The 17263-nt window shown below is 35.6% G+C and overlaps 1 protein-coding gene across 1 annotated transcript in view; it reads left to right on the top strand.

The window, feature by feature from the left end:
• Positions 1 to 14215: 14215 nt before the first annotated feature.
• LOC123867096 overlaps positions 14216 to 17263 on the top strand; it is a 308948-nt gene continuing 305900 nt past the window's right edge. The window contains exon 1 of the mRNA XM_045908973.1: positions 14216 to 14330. The gene's annotated coding sequence lies outside the window, so the exon portion shown is untranslated. The remainder of the gene's footprint in view (positions 14331 to 17263) is intronic.

Here is a 17263-nt window from a genome sequence, read left to right as displayed (position 1 = left end):
ATAGTATAATATATTTATTCAAAATAAAAAATAATAATATTTATTATTGACATTCAGATTTAGGTATAATACTGACTGGCAATTTTATAAAATAACTTTAATCTAAATTAAAACTAAAAAAAATTACTAAATTAAAAACTATGATAAATTTCTATGTCCAGCTGCAGTGGATGTATCCAGACTGATAAATTGGATTGGATTGGACATAACATAATAGTTGTTCGTTTTTTGCGCAAAATTACAGATAAGATTTTACACAACTGCCCAAATAAAGGAGTATAATGTTTTCCAGGTGCATCATATATTACGATAATAAATTATTTCTTACTTCGTTTTTTGCAGGGCACTCGTGTTTTTTTTTTTTAATTTAATAAAGATTTGTAGACAATCAAATATTTATAGGTACTTGCTCTAACGGTGAAGGTAAAGTTTGTAAGAAAACAAACCTTTATGCCTGAGAGTTCTTAGAGTGTACACGAAGCTTTACAAGGTCCTACGTGTTGCTTGAGTGCTGTCATCGGCGCGGGTCCGTAAATAATTTACTACCGCCAAATGTCAAATATCGCCCTAATATTGTAGATCGATGTGATGAGTGCTTCGTAGACCCTAGTACATCACTTTATACAAGTATGTTATGTACTAATAGAGTTTATAGACGCTAGTGTTGCCATAGAAGCTAGTGTTTGATCAGGCAGAACACCAGAAGGGGCTTTGAAAGACTATTATTTGGACACAATTATTGTTAGGTACGTAGCAAAGGTACGTAGCAAAGCTACGTAATTGAGCTACGTAGCAGAGCGACGGAGTATTATTATAGGTCTGTGATAGTGGTTTGGCTCATATTATTATTATAAAATTTATTATGTATTAATATACATATAAAAATATTTTCCCGCAGAAATTACCTACTCTACTTTTATGTAAAAAAATTGAAAAATGTTCGTCGTTTTCGCCTTGTGACGTCATTAATAGCCGCCGCCGCCGTACAGCGTGAAGCTAATAAATATTTAATTCATATGATTAAAATTTCGAAATCCCCTAATTTTTTTAAAATAATGAATTCTAGCCCCATAAACAATTATTTTTCAATGTTATTCTTACAGCGCCCTGACGGGGCTTCATGTTGTAATATTATAATTTTTTTTATGATGTAAGACATGAATGCAAATAAATATAAATAAAGAATAAACTACCGCTTTACAAAACATCACATAATTTTATTACTACAGTCTAAGACCCTATTGTTCAGCAATAGAATAGAATTATTTGAGTAAATTTAAATTATATCAGATTTAGCAGTACATATCCCGTTAAACCATGCTCATCTCCCTTGATTAGGTATACAGATTAATATGTTTCCTGTATCTAAAATGCACCAATACGGTACAGACGATAGCGAGCATGTACATATTTCCATTACCTGTTGTACGACGACAGATCCTTCGGGAGCAGTGCGCGGGAAACTCAAGACCGCGCTCCCAAAAGCATCGCTCTGTAGTCTGTGGTGCCTGTGGTACAAGCCATAAGCAATAGTTGGGATAATATACTCTGCTACAAAACATAAACACTCATAATTGTGAAAATATCCCACTTCTGATGTTTAATTCGTTGGTTAAAGGTTCGTAGTTTGGAAAAAAGGTACTCTATGAGGGTTTTTTTCCTTTTGACGGCTTACCGGGCGCAATGGTAAGCGCTGTGATATTATTAGTGAGAGGTCCTAGGTTCGATTACTAGCAGGAGTTTGGAATTTTATAATTTATAAATTTCTGGTCTGGTCTGGTGGCAGGCTTCGGCCGTGGCTAGTTACTACCCTACTGGCAAAGCCGTACCGCTAAGCGATTATGTACGTTACGATGCCGTGTAGAAACCAAAGGAGTATGAGTTTAATGAAAACTGCTATACCCCTTCCAGGTTAGCTCGCTTCCATCTTAGACAGCATCATCACTTACCACTAGGTGAGATTGCAGTCAAGGGCTAGTTTGAATTCGAATAAAAAAAGAACACTTCGTAGTCTGTCTATTTATCTGTCAATCTGTCAATATCCCTCAAGGGAATTAAAACCTGTAGAGTACTTTCTGTTGACTTAGAATCATAAAATTTGGCAGGTAACAATGTCTTATAGCACAAATAAAGGGAAAAATAAAGCATCTTACCTTTTGGTTACTCACGTACTACTGATATAGCCTAAACTATTAGCAAGCTGAAGTGGCAGTGGGCAGGCCATGCCTGTCGTACTGGCGATGGCCGGAAGCCGGAAAGTCCTTTAGTGGAGACCGCGTATAAGCAAGCGTAATGTAGGGCGCCCTCCAGCACGATAGACTGAGTATAAAAAACGGATGGCGGGAAGTGGCTGGATGAGGAAGGCTGAGGACTGTGTATAGTGGTGCTCTTTAGGGAAGGCCTATGCCCAACAGTGGACATCCACAGGTTGATGATGATGATGATGATGATTCAAACTCATTACACTGACGACTATGACTTGCAAGTTCATTGTACAAATAATAATGCGTCTCATTCTACATTTGTAACAACCATGCATTCGAATTAAGACAATACGTACTTAAATCACCGCAAACAAAACGCTTCCTCTTGTATGCTAAAACTGATTAATCACTTCCAATTCAAATTGAACTCTATTCCCTTTAACTAAAATTCAGATTGGTGTGAACCATGAATTCATGCATTACCTCTAATAAATTTTGTAACGTGGGAATATGTAAGACAAGTGACAAGGTTGTGTTTAGTCACTTGACGTGGAAGATATCCTTTTCAGCAAACTCGTGAAACCTTTTTAAATGTTGTAGGCATAGTAATTCTGTTAGACGGGATATGAAGAAAAGTCTGTTTCTCACATCTATACTTAATAAATAAAATTGGAGTGTCTGTCTGTAATTTCGAAATAACTACCTCATATTAAGCTCATATGGTTATTTGAACGATACCAACACTGAATCACACGTTTTTAAAATTTTTGTCTGTCTGTCTGTCTGTCTGTCTGTCTGTTTGAAAAGGCTAATCTTTGGAACGGCTGAACCGATTTTGACGGGATTTTCACAGACAAGTAGAGGATTGACCAGGGTGTAACATAGGCTACTTTTTTAACCGACTTTCAAAAAGGGAGTTGTGTTTTCTACCTATGTACACCGAAATCTCCGAGATTTCTGAACCGATTTGCGTCATTTCTTTTTTAATCGATAGAGGAACTTTGCGACCTTGTTTCATAAAAAATTTGGAGTCCAACTCCTCAATCCTGATGCTGCAGGGGATCTGACCAATCCACGCGGGCGAAGCTGCGGGCATCAGCTAGTTTTTCCATAAAATTGGTACTTGATGTCGTGGATGAGGAGATCGGAGCAGTAAAACCGGTCAAGTGCGAGTCAGACTCGTGCACTGAAGGTTCCGTACTCAGGTATTTTTTCCAACATTTTGCACGATAAATCAAAAACTTTATACATAAGAATAAATAAAAATCTGTTTTAGGATGTACAGGTAAAGCCCTTTCATATTTTGATACCCCACTTGGTACAGTTATCTTATTTTGAAAATTGAAACACATTTTAATTTTTTTTTAATGATATAACCACAAATTCGCGGTTTTCAGATTTATTCCTGTAATTGTGCTATAAGACCTACCTACCTACCAAATTTTATGAATCCAGGTCAACGGGAAGTACCCTATAGGTTTCTTGACAGACACGACGGACAGGCAGACAGACAGACAGACAGTCAGACTGACAGACAGACAAACAACAAAGTGATCCTATAAGGGTTCCGTTTCAATTTTTTAAAGTACGGAACCCTAAAAATTAAAAAATAAGAATAAAAAAAGGTGTAGGCACAACACGAAACAAAACACTGCACTCGTGTTAGAATAATTATTTGAAAGGACAAACAACTTTGCGAGAGCACCTTTATGCAAAGAAAATTGAGTGTTGGTGCGAGGAAGATAAAGAAAATTTCCTATTTAAACAAAGGGTGGAATATTAAAAATCCTGTATAAACGGAGCGTGCTCCTGTCTGATAGTTATAGGTAATAAGACAAGTTCATCATATAAAAAAAAACTAGCCAAATGCGAGTCAGACTCGCGCACCGAGGGTTCCGTACTCGGGTATTTTTCCGACATTTTGCACAATAAATCCAAAACTATTAAGCATAAAAATAAATATAAATCTGTTTTAGAATGTAAAGGTAAAGCCTTTTCATACCCCACTTGGTATAGTTATCTTATTTTGAAAATGTAAAATACTAATTATTATTTGTGCATGAACACATTTTTTGTGATGTAACCACACATTTCATGGTTTTCTGATTTTTTCTTTACTTGTGCTATAACACCTATCTACCTGCCAAATTTCCTAATTCTAGGTCAATGGGAAGTACCCTATAGGTTTTCTTGACAGACATGACAGATGGACGGACGGACAGACAAACAGACAGACAACAAGGTGATCTTATAAGGATTCCTTTTCTTCCTATGAGGTACTGATGGCTAATAAAACAGTCACATTGCGATTGTAACAATCAATTAACCTTTTCATCAGCCATCCCTAGCGAAACGTTCACATTGGCTCGGTTAATTCGCTAATTTGGGGCATAATGAATATCATTATAATCATTGTTCCCCACACGCGCACCATTCAACGGTCGATTATTTTGAATTTTCCCTTTTAATTTCCACCATTTTGGATTCTTTATGACTTCACAAAACATGTAACATTTTTACGGGTAAAAGATAAGTTCATCAAAGAAAAATAAAACTGTCACATTGCGATTGTAAACAATCAATTAACTTTTTATCAGTCATCCCTAACGACGCGTTGGATCGGTTAATTCGCTAATTTGGGGCATAATGAATAGCATTATAATCATTGTTCCCCACACGCGGACCACACGGCGGTCGATTATGGCCAGTTTTCATACAGTTTTTGTCATCTGAAATATTAACATATTATTTAAAGAATACGAGTTGTACTCAAATAAATTGAGTTTCCACCGCAATACATTTCAAACTAGCTGATGCTTGGCATCGGTTCCGCTACCTAGTTTCTCCGGAGTTTTTTCTTTTCAAAGCTAAGTATGTCGAAGTCAAAGTCAAAGTCAAAATCATTTATTCAAAGTAGGTACAATTGTACTCTTTTTGATGTTCGAAATTGTTTTTGTACGATATAGTGGTGATAATTAATTACGTAACTTAAAACTAAAGCTACCTACGAGGGTTCCAAACGCGCCCAAGTATGTGCAAAAACTACATGCCTGATAGTTTTCCATGATGTTTTCAAGGGTACCTAGAATCGTATGCAGTGCGTAATGAGCCTAAGATGAAATCGACTCAATCAGTCACCCCTTAATGCCGCAACCTTTCACTAAATGACCCGCTTATTTGGGGATAATGAACATCATAACAACGATTGTGTTCCCGAAAGCGGAATTAATGATTCAGTTATGACACGTGTAATTGGATGTTGGCATTTTCGTATACTTGTTTGATAAATAATAATAATAATTGTTATTATTAATCTGTCTTACCTGATTTTAATGTGGGAAAGAAAAGATGGCGTACTGTTGTTTTAAGGTGTTATAACAAGGTAAAATTAAATCAAAATTTTAAAAACCCCTGACACATTTTTATTAGAATTTGGCTAGACACTAATTGGTCGGATAGTATTAACCGGTCTAATAAGAAAACTAGAAAAGAGCTTGTAACTTTCAAACGGCTGAACCGATTTTCTTAGTTTATAGCTAAGAACACTCGATCAAGCCACCTTTCAAACAAAAAAAACTAAATTTAAATCGGTGCATTCTTTTAGGAGCTACGATGCCACAGACAGATACACAAACACACACATACACACGTCAAACTTATAACACCCCTCTTTTTGGGTCGGGGGTTAAAAATAGTCGATAGCTTCCTCATCGGCGGCGCGTTATTTTGTCTTTGCTCAGACTTAAGCTTCAGTTAAAACGAGATAGATTTATATCAGCGATATAGCGTTGTCTCGTTTCACCAGTGTCTTAAATGTAAGCAAAGTCAAAGCACCAAAGTGCACTTTATAGATTTCAGGTTTAGAGGACAGACTCATAAAAATACTTTGTTTGTCCTAGGATTCCACTCCAAATTCTATAGGTACATACTTCTATTTAAATTGTAAAGAAAATAAAAATTTTGCTCATACAAAAGCTCATTTAATTATCGCCTCTAATTTGATAGCAATAAGAGCCAGGTCGGCCAGAGGGTTTTCGGAGCTTGTCTAAACTGCATGCATTCAGCTGGAGCACCAATTAGCTATTAAAAGAGCTATTTACAGCCCGTGTTTGTGATTGCGCACATTTTTCTCCTAGTAAGCCTTTAGCGAGTGGGGAATTTCGCTATTATTAACTTTTTACAGCAATAGTCAGCATTTCAAATAACAAATGAACGCATTCAGGTTGTTGAGTAGGTTTAAGAACTATTTTGACGACTGGTGCAGTGGTAGTAAGCGCTGTGGTCTTAGGGCAAGGCCCCGGGTTCGGTTCCCAGCAGGGTTTGGAAATTTATAATTTCTATGGTCTAGTCTGGTGGGAGGCTTCGGCCGTGGCTAGTTACTACCCTATCGGCAAACCCGTGCCGCCAAGCGATTAAGCGATTATGATGCCATGCAACAAACAAACACACTTTCGCATTTATAATATGGGTAGTGGGTATTGATTACATCTCCCGCACATTTTGTATTTAAGTTAATATTGTTTTGTTAATTTGCATTGCATCTGGACGAAGCCGGGGTGGGTCGATAGTATAGTATAAAAAGAAGAAGGTGACCGACATAATGACTGATCTATCAAACTATTAACGCTCTAGTAATGGACGGACGGAACGGGCTGAAAGACGATAGTTATTATTATGTAGACATCCCTATCGGATTATACAGATTATTTATAGACAACTAGAGGAAGCCCGCGGCTTCTCCCGCGTGGATTTCGGTTATTTAATCCTGTGGGAACTCTTTGATTTTCCGGGATAAAAAGTAGCCTATGTTCTTCCCCGGGATGTATCCCAAGTCTGCAACAAACATTAAAATCGTTCCAGCGGTTGGGCCGTGAAAACGTAGCAGACCGACAAACAGACAAACAAACTTTCGCATTTATAATATTAAGTATGGATTAGGTAGGTAGAAACTTTTTACAGGCTTTCATACGGAAATGTTTCCAAATTAGGCAACCACTTGATGTTAAAAGCACTACCGATTCCACAAGTGTATTATCGGATAGGTACGTATCGAGTCGGTGTGCGTCCAGCGAGCCGTGTTACGGAAGCTGCGAGGTGAGATCTCATCTCATCAGCTGAAAGCTTTTGCCGATCAGTGCTCTTATCTAGCGATCGCTTCTGTGTCGCTTTGATTGGATCTAGTTCGACCTCTCTGGCGCAATGGTGAGTCCTGTGGTCTTATAAGTGGGAGCTCCCGGGTTCGATTCCCAGAATTTATTATTTCTAAAATTGTCTCTAATCCGCTCTGGTGGGAGGCTTCGGCCGTGGCTAGTTACCACCCTAATGGCAAAGCCGTGCCGCCAAGTTCTCGCTTGTCACTATGCAGGTTAGTAATAATAACAAATATTATATTATGCTCGTTTAAACAAGGCATTAGTGGCACACCATCAATGAAAACATTCAGTAGTTTCTGAGATTAGCATGCACAAACAGACAGACAAACTCTAGACATGAAGGACGAAAAATCGAAACGTTCTTCCGAAGAACGTAATTTTTTGTAGAGTAAGAAATATAATAATATCCTTTCGAGTTTTAGAACGTGTGAATTTTAGTACCTATAACCTTAAGAAAGTAAATAAACGAAGCTTTAGTATTTATCATAGAGAAATTGTTATTTAAAGCCCGTTTGAAAGCAGATGATCATTCGTTTAAAAGTAAAATGAAAATAGCAAACAACAATGTTTGTTTATCCATTCCATTAATGGATTTTCTGTCGAGAATTCTTTATTAGAGCTTGGATGGGTAGACTAAAACACTTATTTTAATAGACTGTGGAATTAGTGGTTTGTTTTGATCATTAATCAAGGTAATAAAATGTTTTGTACTCGTTGCGACCAAAACTCATATTCAAAACCCGGCCAATTATAAAATTCCAAACCCCAGCCGGGAATCAAAACTGGCACCTTCCACTAATAAGACCACAGCGCTTACCACTGCGCCATTAAGAGGGCTCTCTCCGTCACTCGTTTCATGCAATCGTAGTTCCAATTTCATTTGAATATTAAGCAACCAAAGTCCATGAAATTTTGCAGACATATTCTAGAAACTAATATCTATGTCTGTGGTTTTCCAGATTTCTGTTAAAATATTCGGTTTCAAAGCTACGCGGTCTTAGAAATTTTCATACAAATCTTTGAGCCCCTGTAATTTTAAAACTACATATTTTTAGAAAAATCTAAAACACCACAGACACAGATATTAGTTTCTAAAATATGTCTGCAAAATTTCATGGACTTTGGTTGCTTAATATTCAATTGAAATTGGAACTACGATTGTATGAAACGAGTGACGGAGAGAGCCCTGTTAAGGCCGTCAGAAGTCGCAGGCATAAGCCAGTTAAGTATACGTAGCCGATGGGTATCAAAGTGTTATAATCGCAAGACGTTGTCAATACAGATTTTGTTGATGTTTGTGGTCCTATACAAATAGGAGCCCCTTAATATTGCGCCCGGCCAGCGACCGTTTACGACAATATTGACTGAAAAACAGGGACGTTTAGCAATAAGAGTTGTTACTATTTATGTTTATTTTGGACTCGGGCTTCTGAGATGTATTTAAATTAAACGGTTAGAGACCCCGCAGACTGCAAACTTTTGGTTGGTTGACTATCTTGCTTATAGTCCCTATGAGAGAGATATCTGAGCTACTTGCTAGCTTTTCTCTGTAGGTATTTGTTTTCCCAACCAGGCAAAATTTTGGTCGGTTGAATATTTTGCTTATTAAGTATCTTTGAGAGAGAGATATCTGACTTTCTTGCTGGCTCTTCTCTGTAGGAGAGCCAGCTCTCTTCTCTTCTCTCTCTCTCTCTCTTTGCTTGTCTGCTTTCCGAATCAGTGGTAGATTGAGAAGTATAAATCTGTAGTGCAGGATAGGTTGAGATGGCAATAGGGAATAGATAGGATTTATATTTTTGCCGAGCGAGGCCGTAGAAGATCGCGAGTTTCAGCTAAACTTCAACTGCATTTTCAGTAAATTGGACTAAATAAGTCGTTGATCAAAATTCCGTGGTATGCGGAGGCATTTAAAGTAAATAAATCTTTGCTTTATCGAACACAAAACGACATCCGAAGAATTTGGATTGTTGCATGATCTAAGAATTCTGAAATATACCGCAGCAATTTTCCGGGATAAAAAGTTGCCTATTTCGATTACAGGGACGCTAGCTACTTCGGTACCAAATTTCATACAAATCGGTTAAGTGGATGGGTCTTTCGGAATCCCGCGGGAACTCTTTGATTTTCCGGGATAAAAAGTAGACTATGTCCGTCCCCGGGATATAAGCTAACCCTGTACCAAATTTTGTCAGAGTCGGTTACACTGTTGGGCCGTGAAAAGGTAGCAGACAGACCGACAGACACACTTTCGCATTTATAATATTAGTATGGAAGTATGGAAGTATGGATTTCCTATTTTATAAATGAAGTCGCTGATATGGTTCCATAAAAAATATATCATGTAACTTATGTTTAATCTGATCGTATCAACATGAATTAATACTAAACTTATCATAGCAATTCAGTGCCTATATAAGAAGGTATTAAACAATTTTATGTGCGTCATAAATTACTGTCAAAGTTCAGTATTAAGTTCGCAAAGTACCAGAAGAGATATAAAGCTTCCATTAATTACTGCAATGTCAAATCAAAAAGCAATAAAACGTAAACCAGAGTGTGTGAGCGACATTTTATTACATCCAAGTTTAAAGTTTACAATTGTTTTTATGCTTTCAAAACGTAGATCACTGCGATATACCGAATTTGCAAGTAAATTAGGAAATTAGATATAAAACTAAATAAGTACAATTATATGAGTATTATTTTACTAGTTTCTGATATAAACCAGCGGTTCCATATTTGCTGTACTCATGCTTTCATGTTTGCTTCCACTTGTAGTGATGACTCTTGAGTAACTTTCAGTAGGTATTCTTAAAGGCACCTTCGAGGCAAGCGCGCTCCAACTTAGACATCATCATTGTTTTTATTCATTCATTCATGGTCAGGCGTTTTAAGCAGCTAATTTATTATTAGCACTTCTTTTAGTGGTGAAGGAAAACATCGGGTGGAAACCTGCATGCTTGAGTGATTTTTACGCAATAAAGTTATTAAAATAAATAAAACAGTAATAATATTTGATATACCACACCACCGATTCATCATCATCATCAATAACGTCATGGTCAACCCATCGCTATTAGTCTTTTCTCAGAATGAGTAGGGTTTGAGCCATAGTCGCCATGCTCCCAAGTGCGGATTGGCAGACTTCACGGTTAACACACCTTTGAGAACATTATTATTATTAATTATTATATTATTATAAACTAGCTGTACCCGCGACTTCGGCGTGGAATAGCTCTCAGCGCGCTTCATATAGCCACGGACGCTCAGGCGCGAGGCGTGTAGTACGTACTCTGTATGTTAAAAATGTTCGCCGTGATTCTTTAAATTGACATAACTTTTTTATTTATAAACCGATTGATATGAAATAAACACTAAATGTTAAAAGAAGCTTACTACAATATATTAATGAAAACCGTATCTAAATCGAATATGCCGTTTCTGATATTAGCGTACACAAACACACAGACAAACAGACAAACAGACAAAAAAAAATTAATTACAATTTCGGGTTCGACATCGATATAATAACAACCCCTGCTACTTTTTTTTTATATATTTTCATTGTACAGACACCACTTTTCTACAATTTTATTATATGTATAGATTATTATATTATTATATTATTATAAATTAGGGAGAACTTTCAGGCACGCAGGTTTCCTTACGATGTTTTCCTTCACCGATAAAGCTACATATTGATAGGTTACATCGAACCTCCAACCTCACAAATACTTAGGAGGTGGACGTAGTAGTGGTGGACTAGGCTATCACGGCTTTACTAGGCTATCATAATAATAACTTATTACAAAGCCGACTTCACAATACGAATTTCGTTCAAAAATTGCTTCTTTATATCTAATCATTGAATTACTACTTAAAGGTATTATATTGATGTAAAGATTCATTGTAAGAGAAGATTGGGTTTCAAGATTTGGATCTTGGAAGCCAATGAAGTTAATGAAAGATAACAATGAGCCATTATCTACCATTGGGTACGACAATATCGCTTATATCGGCAAGAGCTGTCTGTTACAGACAAACTGTTACAGATATGGCGTAGAACGGTAGAGGTGTGCCAAAAGATAATACTAGAACTACTCATAATAGTTCCTAGTACAGGGATTATTAGATTATGCTTATTTACTGATCCCTATCAAAGAGCTACAGAGTAGATGTTAAGGAGAAAAAGATATGTTGTACCTATGATAATAACCATATGAATTTACATACATACGTATGTAGTAGGAAAAGGTGTCTGTCTGACTGCCTGACTGATCTGTCAACGCACACCTAAAACTACTGGGCGGCTCGGGTTAAAATTTGGCATGCAGATAGCTGTTAATCTGACGTAGATATCCGCTAAGAAAGAATTTTTGAAAGTTCAACCTCTGAGAGAAATTTGAAATGGACGGATGGAAATTTTTGAATAAATGATAAACCGGATTCAATGATTTGCAAAAGTTAATACCTAGCTCAAAAATCAAGCATTTCTTTAAAAAAAAAAAATCTGATGTCATTTTATGTGGTGGGTGTGGTAGGTCAATAAATGTATAATGTGACTCTTAGAATCGCGGTATCTCAGGAATGGTAACTCTTAAGAAAAAAATTATAAAGACTATTTTTGTAGATCTACAACTTTGGTCTGAGATTTTTTTGATAAAACTTACCGTTTTCGAGGAAAATCCAAAAAACCTCAAATTTTGACCTTTGATCCCGAATAACTTTTGTAGTACACATAGGATCGATGGGGATTTTTAACACTTTATTTATAATGGTAAGCCCCAGCTCTCCACCAATATTTGGCTCTGTGGGAATTTTTGTTATTTTAAATGTCTATATTGACCGGACTATAGATTGACTGTAACATTTTAAGTTGAGCACTATTGAGGCACCACCCTATTCAGTCGGGTCGAAAAGTTTAGGTTTATGAATATTTAGTAGGTACTATAATTTAGATGGGTGGTTTTTTTTACAAAGAATCGAGAATTATCACTATTGTTTTGTCAGTCTTTTGAAATTATTTCGGGTACCATCTATCTTTCTACAAGATTATGTTTATTCATAATGTTTATTTAACTCTGGCTAATTGGTTTTACTTATTCCTAAGAAATTTAGTCTTTAAAATAATAATAAAAAATAGAAACATTTAGCAAAATCTTACGAGATACAGTCCTTTAACTTGTTCTAGATTTTGTAATAGACATAATGTGTAGTGTAGTATACTTACTAACACATTTCCCTCATATAAAGCGTATATTACATTACAAGTCCCGTGGCCTTATTATTAACTTCACAATACAATCAAAAGTTAGTAGAGCCCCTTGAAAATAAATAAGAGCGGGTTGCCTGTACTCATATCATAATTTTCGTATTTTCGGGGTTATCCGCACCGCTAGACTTGGATGACTTGTCTAAACTTTGATATAGGATGTAGGTTTATACCGCAAGACGGCCAAGTGTGAACAAGATCGTGCCCTATGAGGGTTCCGTGAATCATTAAAATTTTTGTATCTTTCAAGATTGTAGGTTTCTAAGAAGCATCAAGTATATAGGTTTGATGATTAGTCAGTGAGTGATACTTTGGATTTTGAAGGACTTTTTTATCGCGCTGGACTAGAAATCTGAATTTAAGCTATATGCCAATGGGACCCTATTACTAAGCCTCGGCTGTCAGTCCATCTGTCTATCAGCGGGCTATATCTTGTGAACCGTAATAGGTAGAGAGATGGAGTTTTCACATACTGTGAATTTCTTTTGCCGCTATTTAACAACAATTAATAAAAAAAATTCAAAATTAAAAGTAATTAAAAATAGATACGCTTTTATTTCAACAATTATCATTCATTTTGTTTAGCTTTCATAAGATAAAAAGCTCCGTTTTCCCTTTTCTTAAGAGCGGAAAGAGTGAAATTACCTCTGTCCTTCATACTTCCTGTCACTTATTATTTGGGTGCCTACAAGACAAGGGTGAATACGAACGCTTCATATCTCTTCCTCAAGTAACAAAAGGAGGTAGGTCATTTTGTTTTAAATGAACTAGCTCATGTTCGCGACTTTGTCCGAGTGTTTATGAATGTCCTATCATTCTGCATTCTGAAGGTTATGTTAATGCATATAATTATAGTTAGCCCAAAGTTGTAAACTCGAAACTATTGAGGTCATAGTAATTGTAAATCCAATATGTATCACCGGTGCGAAACAACAAATGGGCTATCATTAAATTAAATCAACTGTCTTTAAATCAATTACACGGATCTGATCTCGCCAGATACAATTAATTTTAATGGCGATATCATCGTTGACTTTTGAGTCAGAAAAACCTAAGAGTGCCTACGTAGTATCAATAATAATTAATTAGTTTAATGTACAGAATTAGCTTGATAAATAATATTTTTAAATTCTTGTTTTCGTAGAACGATGCGCACGATGTAGCCTTAACAAGAAAAGATATTATTGTGTTATTTTTAGGCAAAGCCTGACTGTCATTTTTATTCTAAAAAAGTGAAGAGACTGTAGAGTAAACCTTGGATAAATGATGATTATAATAAGTATATGAATGAAAACTCACAAAATTCAAGCTGTAGCAATTGTAAATTCAATATGAATCAGAGCTACAAAACAACAAACGGACTATCATTAAATTAAATCAACTGTCATTAAATCAATTGGCGCGATATCATCGTTGACTCTACAGTCAGAGGAACCGAAGGGTGCCTCGGTAATGTCATTATTTAGTTCAATTTACAGAATTAGCTTGATAAATGTGTTTAAATTACTGTTTTCGTACACAGATGCGCGCGCCGTAGCCTCTACGCCCGATCCAGAAAGCTCAGTTTATATCCCGATCGTGTTAGGGCGTAGATGTCCTCACCCTACAATTTTTTCGGGATCGCGTAAATACATCGGACCATAACGAGTGACGGTTTTAAGTGGAATTAGTGCAAGTGAAGTGAAGTGATAGTGGTTTAAGGTAAGGCGCCAATTTCAGTAAAATTCACTTTCATCATTTAGTTCACTCATGTCATTAGCGTTGAGTTGTTTGTTTTGATTCATCTATTACTGAGGGATTTTATGTCGTAGTAAAATTATCATTCAAGTGAAACGCTTTTTTCGAGCGTGAACAATTAGTCTGTTTCATTTCAATTTTTCTGTTCTGGAATTTTTTTCACTTTCGCTCTGATTTTTTTCTAGTGTTCTTCATACTGTATCTCGTGTGCCTATTGTAAAATAATTATAATTAGGCATTTTTGATGTATAAAAAGCGATTTTAAATTAAATTGATATTTTATTTCTAAATTGATGGAGTTTCAACAATAAATTCTACATAATATACTATGCCTAATTTAATAGATACCTGTCTAAATAAATTAAAATATAATTCGGACACAAGATAAAGCCGCCTTTTCACGCTCTACTATTCATTTTTATTTTTTTTGCTCTATATTTCGAGTTCTACACATTCAGTAGGTACGATTTGAGATTCATAGCCCTAACTGCAAGACATAGTGGGTTAACTTTATCCTATGTAACTTTTGATGATTTACTTACTGCAAAGAAGTAATTATTCCACCTTTTATAATGCTCAGTGAAATGTGACTTCTTATTAAAGCGACCTTTGCCATACTTTACGTTTGGTAAGATAAGCAAAGGTACCTTAGTAATTTAAGCTTAGTTTTTTAAATTCAGATACAAGTTAGCCCTTGACTGCTATCTCACTTGGTAAGTGATGATGCACTCTAAGATAGAAGCGGGCTAACCTGGAAGGGGTATGCCAGTTTGGTTTCTATTTTGGTTCCTACACAGCATCGTACCGGAACGCTAAATCTAACGTAACTAGCCACGGCCGAAGCGTCCCACCAGACCAGAAATTTAGAAACGATTGAATTCCAAACCCCGGGAATCGAATCCGGAATCTCCTACTAATAAGACCACCGAGTTTACCACTATGCCAGGGAGGTTGGGTAGCAACTAGATATTTCTTTTCGAAGCAACCCTTACCTAACTTTACGCTCGGTAAGGTCGGTAAAGGTAGGTATACTTTAGAAACCTTAGCTTCGTTTGATAGTAACTTTTCGAAGCAACCCTTACCTTACCTTCGGTAAACGGAAGTAAGTATTGATATTCAGTTATATCTAAGTTGCTAGGTATATCTACTAAAAGTAATATGTAATTGCTAGGTATCTACAATAGAATAATATATTATTACATATGACTTTTAGAAAGGACCCTAGTTTATTTACATAGGTACCTACTGTAGGGCCGGTTAAGGGTGGTAAAGGTGCTGTTGTAACTTTACCTTAGTTACATTGCTGTTTCTTTCCGAAACAACGATAAATCCTAACCCTAATCCTAATCCTAATAATATTATAAATGTGAAAGTGTGGTAGTTTGGATGTTTGTTTATTACTCAATCACGCAAAAACTACTGGACGGATTTGGCTGAGAATGGAGATAGAATATACCCTGGATTAACACATAGGTTACTTTTTATCCTGGAAATTTAAAGAGTTCCTGCAGGATTTAGAAAAACGTAAATCCACGCGGACGAAGTCGCGGGCATCAGCTAGTAATAAATAAATGAACAATTGTTACTCTCTTCATAGTAAATAACGCTTCATTGAATATAGCGCGATATTCACCTTCGTTCACGTAATAAACTTAACATTGATATAGAATTTGATTTTCACGCAAGTCATTCCATATTTTGTATACTCAATAGGTAATATTTATTATAAATAGTTAAATAAATAATCATTTATTTGCAAGAGAGTAAAAAAAAAGAAGAAGAACTAAGTATAAATGTAAAAGTGTGTCCTACGAGTATCTGTCTGTTTGTTATCTTTTCAAGGGTCACTATAATGATCTTGATAAAATTTAGTATAGAGATGTACTTTCATCCTGGAGATGGACAAAGGATACATTTTCCCGGGAGATCAAAGTTCCCAGTGGATTTTTAAAAGACTAAAATCCACGTCGAAGGAATTGCGGGCATTAACTGAAATGCTATTTCATATATAAATTGTATTAAATATTTTAATAAATAAATTATATTATATATAAATTATATTGTTATTTAATATAATTTATATTTTACCGCCAGTGCTGAATGCTCAGACACACCATCGAGCACAATACGAGTACCAAGATACCAGTGAGTTATGTGGGTTTCAGTTTTTGAAAAAAAATTAAGCTAACAAAATTATTAATATTTGACAGAGTGATTAGGTTTTCTATAAACCCTGAAATATCGTGCTAATAACTCAACGATTTCATCTCCGGTTAAAAACATATTCATATTTTTTATTTTAAATTTTTATTTTTAAATTGATTACTTCATTTAAATTTTTTTTCACTAATAAAGTTTTGAAACCTTGAATATCTAAATCTACCTATTGAATATCTAGTTTTTCTAATATCAATGCCACATACCCTAATAGAAAGAGCAAAACAAGCCTATTATTGTGAGGAAATATGGAACCGTATTTTTATAATTAGGTATTCTATTTTGAAGCCGAATGGAAAAATAAGCTTGCTTTTGACTACTAACGCACCTCAGTTGCTTACGTCGGTCGCACACTTTTTGTGGCAACAACAAGGCAAAGTCTATAAATAAAAGATTTAAAAAAAAAACAACAAGGCAGTCGTATCAATAGATGGATAGATACTTCTTTATTGCTACACATTACACAAGGAAACAAGGAAAATAAATAAATTAAGGTACATGGAAAATAAATAAATTAAAAAAAGTGCATAAAGATGTTGTTTTTATCACTAAAACCAATCTCCAGACAACCCCTATTTTTTAAGAATCTATAATAATAGAACGGGATAGTGCAACAATATTCGTATCCGTAATAAATAATCCTGTAATATTACTTCGTAGTCAGTAATGCTGTAATGTAG

The sequence above is a fragment of the Maniola jurtina genome, chromosome 7 (assembly GCF_905333055.1).
Source record: "Maniola jurtina chromosome 7, ilManJurt1.1, whole genome shotgun sequence".
Taxonomy (NCBI): domain Eukaryota; kingdom Metazoa; phylum Arthropoda; class Insecta; order Lepidoptera; family Nymphalidae; genus Maniola; species Maniola jurtina.
Note: the sequence above shows the minus strand (reverse complement) of the source record. Positions and strands in the feature narration are given on the sequence as shown.